At 40.2% G+C, this 20515-nt stretch overlaps 1 long non-coding RNA gene and 1 pseudogene across 1 annotated transcript in view; one reads left to right on the top strand and one right to left on the bottom strand.

Moving 5' to 3' along the window:
- Positions 1 to 20515, bottom strand: part of LOC144577713 (uncharacterized) — a 63647-nt gene that overhangs the window by 38615 nt on the left and 4517 nt on the right. The window lies entirely within an intron of this gene.
- Positions 703 to 13424, top strand: LOC100406395 (inactive protein-arginine deiminase type-6 pseudogene; annotated as a pseudogene).

Here is a 20515-nt window from a genome sequence, read left to right as displayed (position 1 = left end):
GCTGGGTCAGACCTAAAGCCAACACAACACTGGGGCTTGCCCAGTGCCCACTGTAACTACCACCTGACCACCACCGATGTTCACTCAAGGCCCTAGGTAGGGTTCTACAGTCAGCACATGGTGAAGCCAGCCAAGGTTGTGTTGTTCCCTTCAGGACAGTAAGTTTCTCTAGGTCCCAGGTGGCTCTAGAAGTGCCATCTGGGAGCCAGGAACTGGAGTTAAAAACTCTTACATGCCTACCTGGTGTTTTATTGTACTGAGACTGAGATGGCACTCAAATCATGAGATGCGGTCCTTCCCTCTATTCCCTCCCCTTTCCACAGGCAAAGGAGCCTTTCTCCCCTTGGCTGCCATCACCACAAGCCCATGGGAAGTACTGCCAGGCTATCATCAATGTACACGTAAGGCGCGAGATCTCTTTAGTCAGCTTGTGAAGAGTGTTTCCAAGTCTAGGACATGCTTCAGAGCAGTGGGCTCACCTCTAACCCAAAGCAGGTACAGAAATGCTGTCTAAGAACCAAGGCCTGGAACCATAGACCCCCAAGAACCCACTTGGTGCTTTACTCCCATGTGGCTGAGCTACTTACTATCTAAGGCACAAGACAAAGTCCCCTTCAATTTTCCCTTTACTTTTTTCAAGTAGAAAGTCTCTCCCCATAGCCACCACAACTGGGAATGTTTTGGGTTATACCTAAAGCCACCATGATGCCTCAGAATCTCACTCAAGACCTACAACCTACTACTTGGGTGTTGCTGCTGGTTATTCAGGGCCCCAGGGCTCTCTATTCAGCAGGTAATGGATCTTGCCAGGACTGGGTCCTTTCCTTCAAGGAAGCAGGTTCCCTTCTGGCCCAGAGTGTGTCTAGAAATGCTGTCCAGAAGCTAGGGTCTGGAAAGGGGACCTTACAACTCGGACTGTTACCCTATTGTACTGTGGCTGAGCTGGTATCCAAGATTCAAGAAAAAGTTCTCTTCACTCTTCCCTCTCCTCTTCTCAAGCAGAAGGAAGGGGTCTCCTTTGGAGTCATAAGCTGTGCAGCCTGAGGTTGGGGGAAGGGTGGTACAAGCACTCCCATAGGCACCCTGGAGGGTGTCTTAGTAGGTCATGAACCTCCTAAGTCCACTGGCTCTGAGCCCAGTTCAGTTCTAGGACTCACCTAGGAGTTGCAGTATTTGTGACCTAGACTGCATTTCAAGTTTATTTAGGACCTCAGAGTACTTTAGCCATGGTGGTGAGGCTCACTGGAACTCAAGTTCTGACTACTGGGATATGTAATACCCCTCTGGCTAGGTCTGATTTACATACTTCCTTCATGGACAGGCATCAGCAGAATTCAGTCCAGTTTTGCTTCTGCTATGACAGAGTAGCACTAAGTTCAGTAAAATGTCTCACAATTGCTGTGCTGTCCCTCCCTCAAGCACACAGACTCTTTCTGCATGCTGTGCAGCCACAACTGAGGAAAAGGGGAGGAGTGGTGTTGTTGATTAATGATTGTCTTTCCTGGCTTCTTCAGTGCCTCTTTCAGTGACATGAAGTTAAAATCAACAATTGTGAGTGCTTACTCTACTTTTGGTTCATATGAAGGTGCTTTTCAAATATATTAATAGTTGTTAAACTGGTGTCCTCGGGCCAGGTGTGGTGACTCCTGCCGGTAATCCCAGTACTTTGGGAGGTCGAGATGGGCAGATCACCTGAGGTCAGGAGTTTAAGATCAGTCTGTCCAACATGGTGAAACCCTGCCTCTATAAAATTAGAAAAATTAGCCAGGCATGATGGTGGGTGCTTATAATCCCAGCTACTTGGGAGGCTGAGGGAGGAGAATTTCTTGAACCTGGGAGGCAGAGGTTGCAGAGAGCCGAGATCACACCATTGCACTCTAGCCTGGGCAATAGAGAGAGACTCTACCTGAAGAAAAAAATGGTATCTTGGTAGGGGGATCATTGGTAGAGCCTTTTATTTGGCCATCTTGCTCTACCCTTCTCCTCAAACCTTTTTAAAAAAATGTTACGGACTCCTGAGAAATTCAAATGATCATTGGCTGTAAACAGCCAGGACACCAGGACAATGTTTCTAAGAAAGTACTTTGCATCAAGGCCTGAATACTGACTGCCTGGCCCCGTATTACTAAGGATGAAGGACTACCTTTATTTCTAGGGACTCAATGTTTTCACTCTTAAAAATAGTTGATATTGTTGGCAGACTGGAACTCGTAAAGAAACTGCTCAACAGGAAAGCTCTTAGGGGCAAACGGCATTTCATTTCTGAATCATATGCATAATAGAGACCAGAAAATTTTCAGAGAAACCAAAAAGTGTTTCAGATGACTCCAAATGACAGAGGAGCTTTGCTTGTTAACAGGAAGGGACACTTTCACCTAAATGGCTACCAGCATACAAACGCATCCACGCAGTTATATGCCCTGAAATTTATCTTGCTAATTAGACAGCAACCTCACATTCGAGAAGCCACTCAGAAGTGGGACACTTCTCAAGTGTTTTAAATAAATCTTACTTGCAAAAATTCCTTCTGTTTCACATTTCTGAAATAGAGTTATTTGAATGCTACTACATCTTTGTCATATACCCATTATTTCAATCACTTTTTCATCTTCTAGTCCACCAGTTCTAGTATTCTTTCTGATCTACAAGACAAATATAAAACCTCTTAAACCTATTGCATTGATACTGGTGGCTCAACACTTAAATGTGCTCATGGGTTAACCAGCGCTTCCTTAACACTTTACTCACTGAAACACCGCTATTGTACACCTTCTCTTACATGTGAATATCTACAGAAAGAAGATATAGTTTATTCTCCTGAACCAAAAGCAGAGAAGAAAGATTGAACAGAAAAGGCCATGGATTATAGGCCAAAGCCATTTCAACTGCTGCACCTGAAATGAAGTAGCTTTCATAGTTTTTTATTTTTTGAGAAGAGGAGGGTTGTATTCCTTTACATTTGAAAAGAAAAAGAGAGTATGGGTGGGATGAGATTTTAATGGATATTTATGGTTTATAGTTAAAATGAATTGTGTCATTCTGAGGCTCCTCATCACCTCTAAACCTGCACTGTGAGACCCTCTTTTAAACAGGATGAAAAATAAACAGTTATGTGAGCACTGCCATCTGGGTAGGCTCTGGTGATAACTTTCAAACTCCTCTAAGCATCCTTTAAAAGATACTTTAAATGCATTCAGATGGTTCTGAGTAAGTGCTGTGGGAGTTAAAAGGATTTCAGCACTTCATTCTCTCTCAGTCAGCAAGAATTTCCTGCTAAAGATCTCCAATTACTTTAGTACTTTGCAAACAGTGGTGAATGAAAGCACATCAGCACTACCCACAAGCAAGCTGCTTTCAGAAAACTTCCTCAGCTAGCGCACTGGCCTATTTGCTCACTCTAGGCATAGTCTTACAGCCTGGATGACGGTCCTGGTGGAGGTTCTTGGAGGTGGGCAGGGGAACTGGAACTGGAAAGGCTCTGGCTTCAGTCATTTACCCTAAAAGTTTAAAAGCTGGCTATGGAGATGTCACCTGAAGGAGAAAGCAGCCAATTGGCTTAATAGACAGCATTTGGAGATCTCTAAAAGCAACAATAAATCCAGTTCAATTCACAGAACAAACCACTGAAATTCAATGGAGGATGACTTGATTTAAAATATCAAGGAAGTTCTGAAGAATTGAGTCTTTCATACACAGCTGGTAGGAAAGGAAATCATAACAACTATTCTGATCAAATAAATAAAAGACTTAATTGAGTATATCACTTGACTAAACAACTCCTCTTCTGGAATTTATCCTAAGAGGATAATCACAAAAGTATGCAAATACCTATGTATAGAAATTCTTATTGTAGGATTGTCATTAGAAGCAATCTGAATGCTCATATTAGGTACTTTATTAAATAAACTATGGTTCATAAATTACAAGGGACTATCTACCCATTAAAAATAGATGAAGTATTCACATAGAACAAAGTGTTCATGATACGTTTTAGGTGATAAAGGTAGATGATACAATTATAGGTCGAGCATTCCTAATCTAAAAATCTGAAATCCAAAATGCTTCAAACTCAGAGACTTTTTGAGCACCAACATAACACTAAAGTGGAAAATTCCGCACCTAGTTACACAATACAGACTTTGTTTTATGCACAAAATTGGTAAAACTACTGTATGAAATTACCTTCAGACGATGCATGTGAGGTATATATAAAACATTACTAAATTTTGTGTATAACCTTGGGTCCCATCCCCAAGATATCTCATTATGCTTGTGAAAATATTTCAAAATTTGAAAAGCCACCAGATTCAAAACACTTCTTGTCCCAAGCATTTCTGACAAGTGACATTTAACTTGTACATGTGGATTATGGTCCCTTTGTATTGAGTAAATGAGTAAACAGTTGAATACACTTTTCCTGGTTTCCTCACTTCTGTTACCAAATTCTGCATCAGTCAGGTTTAACAAGAGAAGTAGAATCAGGGGAGATACGTGTATATTTATAAAGGGATTTATTAAGGGGAGATTTGTTCATACAATCATGGGGGCTGGTTAAGCAGTCTTGGAGGGCTATGTATCTGATGCTGGAGCATGAAGTTCCCAGGACAGACAGGCGGGAAGAAAAGCTCACTAATAGGCTGGAATCACACAAGAATGGACTGGAACCTGTTCTTGGTGATCAGGGTATCTTGCAGAAGCTGGGACCTTTGTAATAGAGCTAGGTATACAACCTTCAAGAAAAACTGAGGAAAGATTCAGGGGCAGGTAGAGCATCTGTAGGCCCAGCTGCTGCCCCACACCAGCAAGATGAGTCAGTGGACTAGCAACAGATGTGTCAACTACAAAACATCTTCTGCCTCCTGTTTGCCTTCCAAAAATTTTGCAAGAGTCTTTTTTTTACCCATCCTAATTGAAAATATCCAAGAAGGATAATTACTGAAATTGCAATTCAGACTAGCCAAGGTGACAATGCAAAATTCTCACAGAGACCAAGTTGGAATCCAGCTCAGAGGGGAAGCTCTAGGGACTAGCTACTCCGTGAACCCTCACATGAGACAGGCTTGTTCACCCATGTCTGGACAGGCAAAATAATTTCTCCATATTTGAAAGGTTTCTCTCTCCCCATGGGAAGATTGAGCATTCAGAAGTTGAACTCATCTGTGATTCTTTTGAGAATGACAATACAAAACATAGTAAAACTAGGCAATTGTTACAAGTGCTTTACACATATATATTCATTTGATTCTCACATCAAACTCATGCCTAAGATGAAGAAATTGAAACAAAAAGCTTTTAACTAGCCAGAGAGCTCACAGCTGTTAAAGGGGAGAGCTGGGATTTTTACTGAGCACTCTGGGTCTAAACCGTCTGCTTAGTCATTTTACTACTGCATCCCCCAGATAGTTACATAGCCATAAATTGGTGCCTGTCATAAAAACTCTGAAATACTACAAATTCCTTAAAATATAATAATGTTTACTATATTAAAGCATACTATTTACTGAAGACAGAAAATCAGTTAATAGATTTTAAACATTTTCAGAACAAAGTTGTGTTAAAGCATAATTTACAAAATGGCAAAATCATAATTTCCATACAAATACAAACTGAACATTTGTCAAAGATTCTATTTAATTCTTTGATTAATGAGAAAACCCTTAAGATACTGAGACTGATTCAAATGAGAAATTGGCTTACAGATGCTCATATTCTCTACTGAAGAAATTAAATCACCATGAACAGAAACCATTGTTTTGCCATAGATGAGAAATACTCCTATTCTTACCAGTTTTCTACAAGGGTAATACCATATCACTACAGTTTTTATAAAATGGCCTTGTCAAAAGCAATCCAAGGTGCACACCCCAATTGAATCAGCTAAACCCTGCAGAGTCAGCTAGACAATCGCAATCTTAATCTGATGGACACTTGGTGATCTCTCCTGGCCATTTCCAAGGCATTGACACCTTTCCTGACAAATGAAATAAAATTTCTTTACTGAGTTGGAATGAGCCATTCATAAAGCATTCTAGTTACTCCACACTGTATTGTAACTGTCAACTTCTCTAAGGACATTTCCTATTCTAAAATACCATGATTCTAAGAAAATTTTGAGGTATTCCATAACTTAGCTATTATAATAATAAGATGACAGCAATTGTACTTTCTTGTTTTCATTGGTTGTATAATTTTGGGGATATTGCAGGAATTTTTTTTTAACAGCCAGGTTTTATCAGGGTAAATTGTTAAAAATAGGTGAGAAAAAAATTTTAAATTGAGTTTGTGAGAATAAGAGAGATAGATGGGTTAGTGGTATAAGAACAGATATGTGATCCATATCTCATAACCGAGTTTGTACCGTTTAAAAAACATCTCCCATTTTCCCCACCTCCCTTCCCAGGGAAAACATCATTTTACTTTCAGTTTCAATGAGTTCAACTCTTTGAATTCCACATGGACATGAAATCATACAGTATTTGCCTTACTCTCTCTGACTTATTTTACTTAGCTTAATGCCCCCAAGATCCACCCACGTAATCACAACTGAAAGGATTTCCTTCTTTTTTGTGGCTGAATTATATTCCACTGTGTGTGTGTTATGGGAGTATGGGTGTGTGTCACATTTTCTTTATCCATTAATCTGTCATTGGACATTGCCATTGTTTCCATGTCTTGTCTGTTGTGCATAATGCTTCAGTAAACATGAGAGTGCAGGTATGTTTTTGAGATACTGATTTTGTTTCCTTCCTATGTGGAGGGATGCTGACTTTTATGAAATGAGGAAAACAGCACAGAAGAGAACACATTATGTAAAACTGAAAAAACAAAGTGTCCCAGAAGGAACAAAATTCTGCTGGGATCCTGAAATGACACTGACGTGTTGAGGGAACCTGCCATGTTAAGCATGTTAGAAGATGGCCTCTCCACCTATGCAGTAAGATGCAGGCCTCTGTGTTGTGATGACATACGTCTCACAGGGGACCATAAGAACAAAGGAGGCAAATGAACCTGATTCTCTCCTGGAGTCCCAGTAAATAGGAAGAACCCATTTGGAAGTGCTCATATTCATACACTCAGTGGTACCCTAACTATATTATTGCCGCTTTCAGAACTGCCCAAGGAATAGTTGAATACTGAATGTTAGAGCATTACTTCAAAAAGACTTTGAACTCCTGGGAAGATAGCCATTAGATAAAGTATTAGAATAGTCATTGAATGTGCTTTAATGTCTCTCGTTATATGGCAAGCAGGAATTGAAAATTGTTTAGCCCATAAATCCATTTAATCTAATTTGTAATCTAAAGCACCAGATTTCCTTTCTGCATTACCAGTGTGTGTTTAGGTACAAAGCTTCCTTCTGAGCAATGGGAAATCATCAGAGGACGGGCTGAGCCCTCAATTTCCTTAAATTTTGGTTGAACAAATACAATAAACATAAATAAAAAAACACCCATAAACTGGGAAGTCAGGGCCCAGGATGCTGGTTCTGGATCTAGCACTGATAAATTGTTCGAGCCTGAACTTTCAGCTCCCAAACTACTTAATTCTGTTTTCTAAATATGAGTTCACATATAGTAAATAGAACTGAAGGCATAAAAAACAGTGTTCAGAATGTGGCTTAAGAAAGACTCAGTTGTAGGAACGGCGGTAGCAGTAGTTCAGTACCTAACATTTACTGTGTGCTTTGACTGTGGGTCAAGCACTGTGCTTAACACGTTAAACCATCTCTCACTTCAACCTTAAAACAATCCTATGTAGCAAGTCATATTAGAAGGCTCACTTTACAAATAAAGACACTGAGGCATGGAGGGTTTAAGTCCTTTCCCCAAGTTATACAGCTAGAGTAGTTGGTCATATATCTCTAAGATAATATATCTTAGAGACGTTTTCTAAGGGGAACTTGGAGGTCAAAGTTTTAGGAGACGATTACCGAAAGCCTGGGAATGGGGGACAGACCCCTTCAATAGGCTGCAAAATCATTTATTTCACTCATCTCTACTACCAGAACTGTTTCAAGTCATCATTTTCTCCTGTCAGAGCTCACTAGCTCTACAGACAATCCCACTGGGTCTCTTGCCACGTCCACCCCAAGACAATTTTCACACTGTGGCCAGAGTGGTCTTTCCAAAAGACAAATCTAATCTGTCAATATATTGATAAATACTTGCCTGTTGAATACACAAAAGGTGTATTCACTTAATAAATTCACAAAAGGTCATGAGCAGTCCCTCCATGTTGAGAACCAACTGTTGATGGAGAGGGGGAAGGAGGTGGGAGGGGGAGAGAGAGAGAGAGAGAGAGAGAGAGAGAAAGAGAGAGAGAGAGAGAGAGAATAATAGTGGAAGTTAAGCCAGGAAATGACATTACAAAACTGAGAAAAAGAAACCCCAGAAATTGTTTGTAGAATAGAATTGCATGGAGCAGGCTAGTGGCAGCTGTGGGCAGGAAACAGAGGGTGGTGGCTGTCTTCCAGGGTGGGGTTGATGGAGACCAGGGTGGGAGTTGCGCAGTTTGACACAGAAGCTTCGATTGGGAAACAAAGCTGGGAAACAATTCAGACATTTGGGAAAGGGCCAAATGACAGGAAAACAAATAAAGAAAGATTAACCATGACATTATATGGATCTGAGAGACCCTCACAGACGAACAAAGCAAATAAATCTTGGTGCATTATTCCTTTAGCACCATAAATATCAAGAATTTCAAAGGAAATCTACTTATGGCAAGTCCTAATTTTCTCAAGCTCTTCTACATTTATGATGTTTCTATCATAAACCAAACTTTTAATTAGAAAACATTTTTAGCAAACAAAAGAATTTTCAAAGATAAAATTCCTATAACTGATTGGTGATAGAAATCTTTGAATAATTGTTTATCATATGTTTTGTTATTTGAATAACCTCAGGTCATTTTATATTATACATATCCTTAGGGTATAAATCATTGCCTCGATTTCATCCTCATATTATTTATGCCAATATGAATAATCGCTTCATCTTAACTTGAAACTCAAATTATGTAAGAATTTTTGGAGAAGTGCTTGTAATATATGAGGCATATTCTTTTAATTCTCAGCTTACTGGTCCAGAAGGGAAATACATAGTATTTTGTTCAGTACTACTTTCCATTTTAGGCCAGGATACAGCTCAGAATAAACAAATATCACTTCAGTCTCACATCTGACTAGGCAAATCTTTATTTTCCAATATGGATTATTTTTGGTTCAGTGAGTTTTATTTCAATTCTTTTCCTGCTACGTCTAGTTTCACAATATGATTAATATCTGAACTTTCCTTGTCTTCCCTACAGTTGCCTTGAGAACTTACAGTGTTAGATCTATTCACTTACTCTAAGGGTAAAATGAAGATACAATCTTGAATGTAAATACTGCTCTTAAAAATGCACAGATTGGCTGGGCGCGGTGGCTCACACCTGTAATCCTAGCACTCTGGGAGGCCGAAGTGGGTAGATCACTTGAGGTCAGGAGGTCGAGACCAGCCTGGCCAACATGGTAAAACCCCATCTTTACTAAAAATACAAAAATTAGCGTGGTGTGGTGGCGGCCCCTTTAATCCCAGCTACTTGTACTACTATAATGCACCAAGATTTATTTGCTTTGTTCATCTGTGAGGGCCTCTCAGATCCATATAATGTCATGGTTAATCTTTCCTTATCAGTTCTCCTGTCATTTAGCCCTTTTCCAAGGGAGGCTGAGGCAAGAGAAGCACGTGACCCTGGGAGGGGGAGGTTGCAGTGAGCTGAGACTCAGCCCCTGCACTCCAGCCTGGGTGGCAGAGGGAGATTCTGTCTCAAAAAAAAATGTGCACAGATCTTCATTTCTAATTATGTGTTGATTATTTTTAGATGATAATGCATAGAATAGTGCCATATGGTATGTCACTTCTTACCTATTGATACGATTTGGATTTGTGTCTCCACCCAAATCTCATGTTGAATTGGAGAAGAGGCCTGGTGGGAGGTGATTGGATCATGGGGGCAGATTTCCCTTTGCTATTTTCCTGATAATGAATGAGTTCTCACGAGATCTAATTGTTTAAAACTGTGTAGTACTTCCCCCTTCGCTCTCTCTCTCCCTCTCTCCTGCTATCATGCTAAGAAGGTGATTGCTTCCCCTTTACCTTATGCCATAATTGTAAGTTTCCTGAGGCCTCCTAGCCATGCTTCCTGTTAAGCCTGTGGAACTGTGAGTCAATTAAACCTCTTTTCTTTATAAATTACCCAGTCTCAGGTAGTTCTTTATAGCAGTATGAGAATGGACTAATATACCTATACTTTCAAGGTATAGCTTATGAAAAGTATCAGATTAACATTACAAATTAAACCCTCTATTTAAAGATATCAGAATGACCAAATATGATTCTCTTACTGATATATAATCTCAGTTCTCAAAAAAGCCACTTCTAAAAATGTGAGTAATTTTCACAGAGTGATAATATAAACTAGAACTTCCAACTTAAAATAGTCGTTTATACAGAGAACACTGACAGCAAGTTGTTTCAAATGATCAACTTGAGAAACCACCAGACATATCTCCTCTGAATTCCCTTATAACCTCCAAGAATTCACTTCTCTAAATCTCAAAGCAGAGCTGCTTATGGAAAGTCCTAATTTCCAGGATTAGCAATATTCAAACACTCATTCTTGCTATTCAAACCTACAGACCTTTGCAGTCAAACTATACTGCCATCGTGAAATGAGAGAGCCATTTATTTCTGGCTTTTGGGACATGTGAAAATGGCAGTTGAGCCTGGATTCTTTACAAGCTTCAACAGGCATTGCTGAGAGATGTTGAGAGCAGCATTGGCATCCAACAGGCCAACGTTGTAAACCTGGCTCAGTAACCTGTGGGCTCAGCTGGTCCAGTCTCTTCTGCCAATACCATGATCCAAATACACAGAACGTTCTCCATGTCCTCTAATCAGCCAGTTCCCCTCTCCCTTCCAGGCTTGCAGACACATGTTTTAGTTTATTTGCCTGGAATACTCTCTGTCTCCTTACAGCTCAGCTAATACCTCTTGTCTTTCAAGTTGCAGCTTAAAGGTCACTTACCTATTCAATGAAGTTTTCTTTGCACACCAGATTAGATTACTCCTGATATGTATTCCCTTGGCTCCCTACCCTAAAATAACGAGTATAACACTGCATTGTAATTAATTTGTTAATGTGTTTGCCTTTCAGATTCTAAGCTCTGTAAGGGTCAAGGACTATCTATTTCTAGGGCCTAATACAGTGTCTGGAAGGAAGTAGGTGCTTAATGAATATCTGTCAAATGAGGAGATGAATAAAAGATTGTCTGTGTAATCTAAACTTAGTTGCTTATCATTTTCAGACTTGCTTTGTGTGGGTTGTTCCAATAATTTAAAAGATAATGACATAGAGTATTTAATTCTAAAAATTACAAGTATCATAAATGAAAGCTATATTTATCCAAGACGCTTGCCCACATGCATGAGGCCATGTTGGGAAAGATAATAACAAACCTGAAAAGCTGTTGGAGCCAGTCACAGGCTACCTAAAACTGCCTAGGCTCAGAGAGTCTCGAGTGCACGTTTCTCCAGGAAATGTCAAACTCAGCTGCCATGTCAGCCCTTGAATACAAATTTTGCTGTCCCATAATATTTCAAAACACTTTTTCATGTTATCCTTAGTGTAAATTTCACATTTTAGTTAGAAAATATTAAGAAACACAAACAAGCCATCGGCTGCTTTGTATCATAGTAATATGTTTCCTTGTCATCTCCCCACAACTGAAGGGAAATGCTGAAAGGCAGGATTTTTTTTTATGTTTGCCCAAAATTTATTTTATAAGAAAAACGTTTTTGGTTAAAAAAGAGAATAAAGGTGTGAAAGGATTTGAGGCCTGAGAGCCGTGTGATAAACCCAGCAGGGAAGAGGCCCTTATATTTCTCTAAAGCCTGGGTGCCTGCTTGAGGAGCGAAAGCAGGAATCCAGGGGCAGGGGAAAGGATCTCTTCGGCAATGATGATAACCACTGTAATCTCCTGGCCCGGGGTTCCCAGGATACTGAGTAAGGGGCCCAAAGGCTCTAAACCCAGCTGTGAGAATGCCTCTTGGCTGGGCCTTATCAAGGCCTCCAGGACCTCAGTGTAAGGGAAGACAAAAAAAATAAAAAAGGTGACAGAAAGAGAAATATAGAACTGGTGCTTGGTTTTGTGGACACAGTGACTGAGCTGAGTGAGAAGAGTGACAGCCAGGTGGCCTCTGTTTATGAGGACCCCAGCCGCCTGGGCAAGTAGCTCCAGGATGAGATGGCCTTCTGCTACACCCAGGCTCCCCACAAGACAACATCCCTGATTCTCAACATGCCTTGAGCCCCCAGTCTTGATGAGTTCCCCATGAAATACTCACTGAGCCCTGGTATTGGCTACATGATCCACGACACTGAGGACCATAAAGTGGCCAGCATGGATTCCATCGGGAACCTGATAGTGTCCCCACCTGTCAAGATCCAAGGGAATGAGTACCCCCTGGGCAGAGTCCTCATTGGCAGAAGCTTTTACCCCAGCGTGGAGGGCTGGGCCATGAGTAAGACCCTCCAAGACTTCCTCTATGCCCAGCAGGTCCAAGCGCCAGTGGAGCTCTACCCAGATTGGCTAATGACTGGCCACGTGGATGAGTTCATGTGTTTCATCCCCACGGATGAGAAGAGTGAGGGCAAAAAGGGCTTCCAGCTGCTCCTGGCCAGCCCTGGCACCTGACACAAACTCTTCTGAGAGAAACAGAAAGAAGGCTATAGTGATGCTCTTCTGTTTAGTAGAGTTAAAGCAGATCCGCTCCTGTCTAACAGAAGGGAAGCCAAAACCATCGACCAACTTCTGGCTGATGAAAGCCTGAGGAAGCAGAATGAATACGTGGAGAAGTGCACTCAACTGAACCATCCTGAAGACAGAGCTGGGCCTAGTGGAGCAGAATATCGTTGAGATTCCCCAGCTGTTCTGCTTGGAGAAGCTGACTAATGTCCCCAAGAGGCTCTTCATGACGCCATACTTCCCTAACCTGCTGCGGATGATTGTGATGGGCAAGACCCTGGGAATCCCCAAGACTTTTGAGCTCCAAATCAAGGGCAACTGCTGCCTGGAAAAAAAGATGTGCCGCTTGATGGAGACCCTGGGCTTCAAGTGCACCTTCATCAGTGACTTCGACTGCTACCTGGCAGATGTCAGAGACATCTGTGCCTGTGCCACCATCTGCCTGGTGTCCTTTGCCTTCAAATGGTGGAATATGGTACCTTATACCCAGGCCCTGGAGCTGCCAGCTCTGCCTCAGCATGGATGGCCCATGTCACCATGCAAGAGGAAGACTCCTTGCCAAGTAGAGGAGACTAGAGAGTTGAGGCAAAACAACCCTTTCTTCCCCATCCGCCCTGACCCTTGGACCCCATAGGATGACAAATGCCACCAGCTTGAGCCCCTGTGGGGAAAAGATGGGAAAGTCTTCAGCCAAGAGGCATTTACTAAATAGCCAATAAAGTGCTGGCGGTCGTGAATGCAAAAAATGTACCTTCTTTGTATTTATAGAACACCTAGTCCGGACATTTTCATTTAGTAAAGACTCAACAAATTTTTGTTATATGAAAATATCAACAGACTTTTGGATTCTTTAAATTAAATGTTAATCTTTTACCTGAAATCCAGGGTGGTACTTCCAGCTGTCAGAGATATACCATCTCCCAAAATCATCTCCCCAAATTCAACACATCAAAGTGAAATCTATTACTCCCACCAACCCCAACCAGACTGGCTCCATTCCCTGCCATCCAATGCATTCCAGTTGTGTCACTAATTATAGAAATTCTGATATTATTTTGCAATTTCTCTTTGCTGAAATAATAGAGCTTCTATATCCAATCTGTCAGAAAATCAGTAATTGTTACCTAACCTACTGTTCCAAGCCTCACTGCTAATTTTCTAAATAACATTTTCATGATCAGTTTCTTCACCATTGTAAATATTAATCCTTATACATTCATTGTTGTGTCTCTCCCTTGCTTAAGTACCTATATGACCCCTATTCACTATTACATTAAGAACAGACTCATCTACCTGTTTCTTAGTGTTCTCATAGTCTGCCTCCAATACTGTTTTCATTTTTTTATCCACAATTTCCTTACTATTCCAGTAAGGTCTATTTGCAGTCGGATCACTTTTCCCTACCCTCTCACATAAACACATCAGTTATGCTGTGTATCTGAAATGCCTCCCTTTTTTTCCTCACTAAAGCAAATCTTATTTAAATCATCCTTGGAGGCCCAATTAAAGTCTTATCTCTTCTCTAACCTTTCTAAATCCCACACTGTTTCTTTATTTTTCTGAACTTGTGCTGTAGTTATGGCTGCTAAAAAAAACCTTCAGACAAATTAAATTTAATGAGTTTTTTTGAACAAAGAATAATTCATGAATCAGGCAGCCCTCAGAATCAGAAGAGGTTTGAAAAGCCCCACTTTGCAGCAGGAGCAGTAGGCTTTTATAAGCTAAATGCAGAAGCAAAATAAATTATTTGATTGGCTACAGCTAGGCATTTCCCTTATTTGGATATGATCTTATGGAAATTCTTCAGACTAGTTAGCAGTTTCTCATTGTTTAAAATTAAATTTCACTTTACTGTTTATGTTGGGGTTCTTATTGCTTATGTAGGAACCCAAGGGACTGGAGTGGTTTCATTCTAATGAGCTTCCAATTAAATATTTTTAACATTTCCCCTTTTTAATCAGCCTCTCATCTATGAGAGATTGACCAAAACTTGGTCATCAGCACCACTCTCTGTCACCATCACAGCTAGTTCGTCTTCGAGTGTTATGTCTTTGAGTGTTATGTTTTTGAGTGTTGAATTATGAGTGTGAAACTCATAATTCACAATGTCAGGCTCATTAGAGAGATATTATTTTTGTTCATTTTTGTTTTCGTCACTCTAGTCACAGTGCGACCATTTGGCATACTGTCGGTGGCTATGAACATACATTTAAGACCTCTGAGAGAAGACAGAACATGAGGGAGACTACAGTGAGGACTTTTAAGAGGACAATACAAAAAGATTGGAGTATGCTCTTTGGCCAAGTCCTCCATGAACCAAATGAGCTGAAATAAGCAAAGAAAGATAACGGTTAATGGCTAGATCAAACTGTAAGCTCAGTCTAAGTCCAGAAGGCAGTTAGTTGATAGGATTTCTAGATTTGAGCTAAAAGCTTATTTTCTGTTTTGCAATCTGAATGTCTCTAGCTATGGTAACAAGCATTTCAGTGAACTCCCTGAGTTGCCAACAAATAAGAGGCTATGAATGCTGTCTCATGAAATTTATATCAAGTTGTCTATCACTTGTTTGTAGGACTTCAGGAACAGAGTATTTAATGATAAGTCTCAAAGATGATGAGGAAGACTAGAATTTGATAATAGGAACACTATAGTTTTCTACTGGAACATAAATTTTCTCTCATACAGCTGCCCCCATTCCTACCAAAGATAATCAAAATAAAACCAATTTGTTTGCAAAATAGGACCAGTCTCATTAAACTTGCCCTGATTATTTACCAAATCACAGTGAAAATAATGATTGATGGTATAGAATCTTTTTAGATACGCTTTGATTAAACTTTTAATAAGGAATTCCGGATATAAATTTTAAACACCTTTCAAGGCTAGGAAGCCAAGCTAAGAACTTACTATCAGATTTTGCCTGTAATTCCTATAAATTTGGGTGAATTTCTCTCTTATTGAGGTCCTCAAAATATTTTTAATCTTACTGGGCCTTCCTTATTCAATCTGTAAGGCTGGTAAACCCTTAAATACAGGTACTAGGCCAGTTTTTTCCAAGGGGCTTCATTGGCTCCATAAAGTCCACCTTAGTTTCTTAAAGTTGCCTGGTCATATCTGAACGTATGATAATCCTGTCTAGGCCTTGGTAATATAGCCAATGGTGCCAATTGTGCCCTGTTACAAAAACTGCTGATTGTCCCAGATTCAAGTTAAAACAGTCATAGGCAAAAAGCTTAACTCCTAGAATTGATTAGAACAGGGTGTGGACCTCACTCAAATTTGATCAGTTGGAGTCCTTCGTGAATGCTCTTAATCTCACCTGAGAGATCAAATTCCAGTTAATGCTGATGACAGTATTATGTAACCATGAGCGAAGAGCTAGCAACATCCATGTTTCCTAATGATGGACAATGTAGGCTGACTGAAAGCCGCTATTTTCATGGGTGTATCCCATGACCAACCGCAGTCCCTGGCACACAGTATTCAATAAAAAGTTATTGAATAGATGGTGCCTACCGTTTATGTCATGTTCATTGTGTGCCAAACACTACAGCAGGCATTATGAAAAAGAAACCAAATAAATGATGATGAGAACTAATATAGAGTAAAACATTTGATAACTAAGTAATGATTGTTTTCTCCACTTTCTGTTGAAAAAACAGAGGCACAGCTGGGTAGGAAAAACTCCAATAGTTCCATTTGCCTGTATTTATACAGGTGTTAAACAGCAGAGTGTGAATCGCAGACGTGTACTCAGGTCTATCTGACTCCAGAGTCTATGCTTTTTCCATTGCACGACGGTTTCTATCTTCTCAAAGCTTACACATCTATTGAGAAGGTACCCATACACCCTTTAATTAACTTGAGAACTGGGTATGCCCTCTGCATGTTCACTCATCAAATAGATATCATTGAAGTTTAGGGTAAAGCTTAGATGAAAAATTGTCATGTCCCAAGTCCTACCAGAACTGCAGACTGTTAATCAGATTTGAGGTTAGATGATTGGCTTAGGCTAATTAATAAGGTCTGCTTAAACGTATAACTATAAGCAGAAATATTTGACTATGGTACAAAAAGAAAGCAATGCAGTATATCTCAGCATCCGTTCAGAGTTTACTGTATCTGTGATGCCAGAAAAATGATCATGATCATTATAGTTGGGATTTCTGGCAAATCTGTCACTACATTTCTCTCTGGAACAAATTATGTTGTTTTTTTGTGTCACGTGGTCTAACTTTACTTCATTACCAACCTTTGCAGATAACGTGTGTGCCTAATTTTGTCTCATTACAAATTCAGTTCAATTTACATTCAAATAATTTTCAGGTTTTCCATTTTCTGCTGTGGCTTTAGCCACAATGTATGAGAAAAATGGCTGTGTAGTGGCTTTCAAAGAATCAAGATCAGAGAAGAAGCAATCGCTTTAATTCTAACACCAGAGGAAAAAAGCAGGGGGATGTGTTCAGGGTCCCTGTTCAGGAAGTGGGGTTTGGAGTTGGGAGGAAAAAAAAGGGGGCTACTCTACTTCTTGGATTGATGTTTATGTCAATAAGGGTTCCTTGACTGCAAGCAGCAGAACCAACCCTGACTATTACACAAGAAAGAAATATATTGGCAGAACTGTGGGAAGCTTTTGAAATAAGCAGAGAGGTAGAGAGTGAGGTTTAGGAAGAGACAGGAGCCAGGACAACCTCGAGAGTCCAGCGAAGCAAAGGTTGAACATCAACTGTTTGTTTTCCTGTCTTTGCAACACTGACATCAAGACTCAAAGTTCTGGGAAAAACTCCAATAGTTCTGTTTGAGTCACTTTCTCACTCTCGTCTCGGTGAGCAGGGCACTTTTATTTAAAACATCATTGGTGTTATCAAAAGAAGAGAATAGATGCTGCCCAGTAGGAAAGTGATCAATATCTTCTACATTGCCTCTCCAATCCATAATTACCCAGCTGGGAACTGCTGTGTCCAGGGGTATCTTCTAGAGACCAGAACCTGTGATGCTGAACCTGCAGTTAGGAACTCCTGCTATGCCTTTTCTCTGTATGTAGATCTGAGGTGTCCTGAGGACCCTATGTACCTCTCACAATCCCATGGTTGCCCTGATTCTACAGAATAACAGAAAGGATTTTTGAGTTTTTCCTTTCTTCTGTAAGCAATGGAAGTTACTCACTCTGTCATTTGTAGGTAGCCAGTAATTTCTAGTTTTCTATTCTATTCACCTGCCGTAGGAAACCTGCATGTGATGGGATAGGTCTATGTAGCTGCACACCAAGCACAGATCCACTAAATCCAGTAAAGGATACAGCTTTAAATTGGTATTCAAGATGTGCAGTGATTGTGCCTGAATGAACCGAAGATCAGGATTAAAAGCCTCTCTGCAGATATCACAGACACTGTATTAAACACAGTAGTGTTTTTCTTAGATCTCAAATTCTTCAACCCCTCTGCAACATTTGACATTGTTGACCATTTTCTCTTTGAAATTGTTTTCCTTCTTGGTCCTAATATATCTGTTTCTCCTACTTTTCTGATTGGGTCTTCCTGGTCTTTTCTACGTATTCATGCATTTGGCATGTTTTAAATGAAAGATAATAATAATGTTTAATTATGTTTCTTTAATATGGCTCTCAGTAGAAATAGTGAGTATCCCAATAGGAGGCGGAAGACAGTTGTGGGACCTTGGGTTAGCTAATGTTCAGAAGTGTTGGCAAGCAGTTGTCGGTCTCTTATGGCTTACTAGGTCTTCTTTTGCCAGGAGAAAGATTAGCAGAAAGTCTCCAATACCACAAAAAGATCATGACAAGGCATATAGAGGCAGGACAAGACAGGCTCTAAGCAAATTCCTGAAGCAGGAAAGAATCAAGGCAAGAACTCAAGTATCTTGTGGTGCCTGGAAGACACTGGGTTTTGGAAATGGGTGGTTCCTGGAATGGGTCAGACTGACTTGCCATACAAATACAGAACAGCTTAGCAACCTTCTTCCTCAGAACCCTCAGATGAAGGAAAGGAGCTCGGAAGAAAAAAGCGGGAGTGATTTGGATAAAGATAATAGAATAATTTTATAAAATCTGAAGCTGACACAAAGCTGCAAAGAATAGACAGATATGTGATCCAAACTTGCATGTAGCCAATTTTGGTCAGAAGTGTCTGTTGTTTAATTATTGACATAGCATGGCTTAGCAACAGCCCTCATGACAAAGATGTCAGGGGTTTAATTAATGGTAAGCGCAACATAGATTACTATTGTATTTTGACTTGCCAAAAATATTAATTCAACCATCAATTGCATTAGTGAAAGTAGAATATCTTTTAAAAGAGGCCGGGTGCTTTGGGAGGCCGAGGCGAGCAGATCACCTGAGGTCAGGAGTTCGAGACCAGTCTAGCCAGCATGGTGAAACCCTGTCTCTACTAAAAATACAAAAAGACACCCAAAACAAAACAATTGGCTGGGTTTAGTGGGTGCACGCCTGTAATCCCAGCTGCTAGGGAGGCTGAGGCAGGAGAATTGCTTGAACCCAGGGGCAGAGGTTGCAGCAAGCTGAGATCATATCACTGCACTCCAGCCTGGGTGTCAGAGCAAGACTCCATCTCGAAATAAATAAGTAAATAAACAAACCAAACGAACAGAGGTTCCATCTCTGCTGTAGTGTAGTTTATATGGATCAAATCTTAGTCAGTATTGCATTGAGCTCTGATTTTGGATGAAGACAAGAAAAAAACTGAGACATGCAAGTGAAGTTAAGGAGAATGAGGATTTCTTAAAACAACATTGCATTAAAAAATGAAAGTAGGGGCTTTTAATCAGAGAAAAGAGAAGACGCAAGGATAATAATAGCTGCCTTCAAATATTTGGGGAGTTGTCATACGAAAGAAGAATTAAATTTATTATATGTTGCTTAATCTATCTATAGGTAAGAAATGTATGGAATTTTCAGGGAAGCAAAATGTACAGGATTTCCCATTCAATATCAGAGAGAATTTTCAAAGCATAAATATCCATAAGATGAGCTGGCCAGGAGGATAGCGTTTTATATCACTAATGCTGTTCAACATAAATATTTGAGTACTGCTTGGGTATATCTGGAATATTTTGGTGGTAACAGAAAACCAAGTCAGGGTAACTAACTAAAACACAGAATACAAATTATAAACTTAATAATTGTAGCGAATGTTTCTCAAGTTATGGCATACCATAAACTATCCACTCTTCTAGGTACTGAGGCAGTTAGCAAGACACACACACAAAATTAAGTATCTCTGACCTCAGGCTGTATACATTTTAGTGGGAGAAACAGACAAAAGATACAAGGCTGCAATATACATTTTTCAGTTTGTACAATACCCAGTGCTAATCACTCGGATAAGAGGGCAATTGGGGGCTGAAATCAGACCTGAACTCCATAGCCAAGTCTGGAATCCCAGTGGGCTACATTGTTAGCCTGGAGAAAGGTCACTGTTTTGTAATTTGTAGCAAGGCATGAAATTGCTGAAATGTGCTGATGGGTGGTCCCTAGACAAAGTAATAAAATATAGGGCGTGTTAGATCATGACAGTGCTGTAAGGAAAGCTAAAGCATAGGGAAGGATGGATTGACTCTGGAAAGGCTCACTGGAGAGATGGCCACTGAGTAAAGAGCTGGAAGATATGAAGTCAGAGAGCTAAGAGGCAGAGGAGGGTCCATGGCATGGGGCCATGTGCACCATGGAAATGAGTTCAATTTTTACTCTTG

Source organism: Callithrix jacchus, chromosome 9 (assembly GCF_049354715.1).
Source record: "Callithrix jacchus isolate 240 chromosome 9, calJac240_pri, whole genome shotgun sequence".
Classification (NCBI taxonomy): domain Eukaryota; kingdom Metazoa; phylum Chordata; class Mammalia; order Primates; family Cebidae; genus Callithrix; species Callithrix jacchus.
The sequence above is the reverse complement of the archived record's forward strand: the minus strand, read 5'-3'. Positions and strand labels throughout refer to the sequence as shown.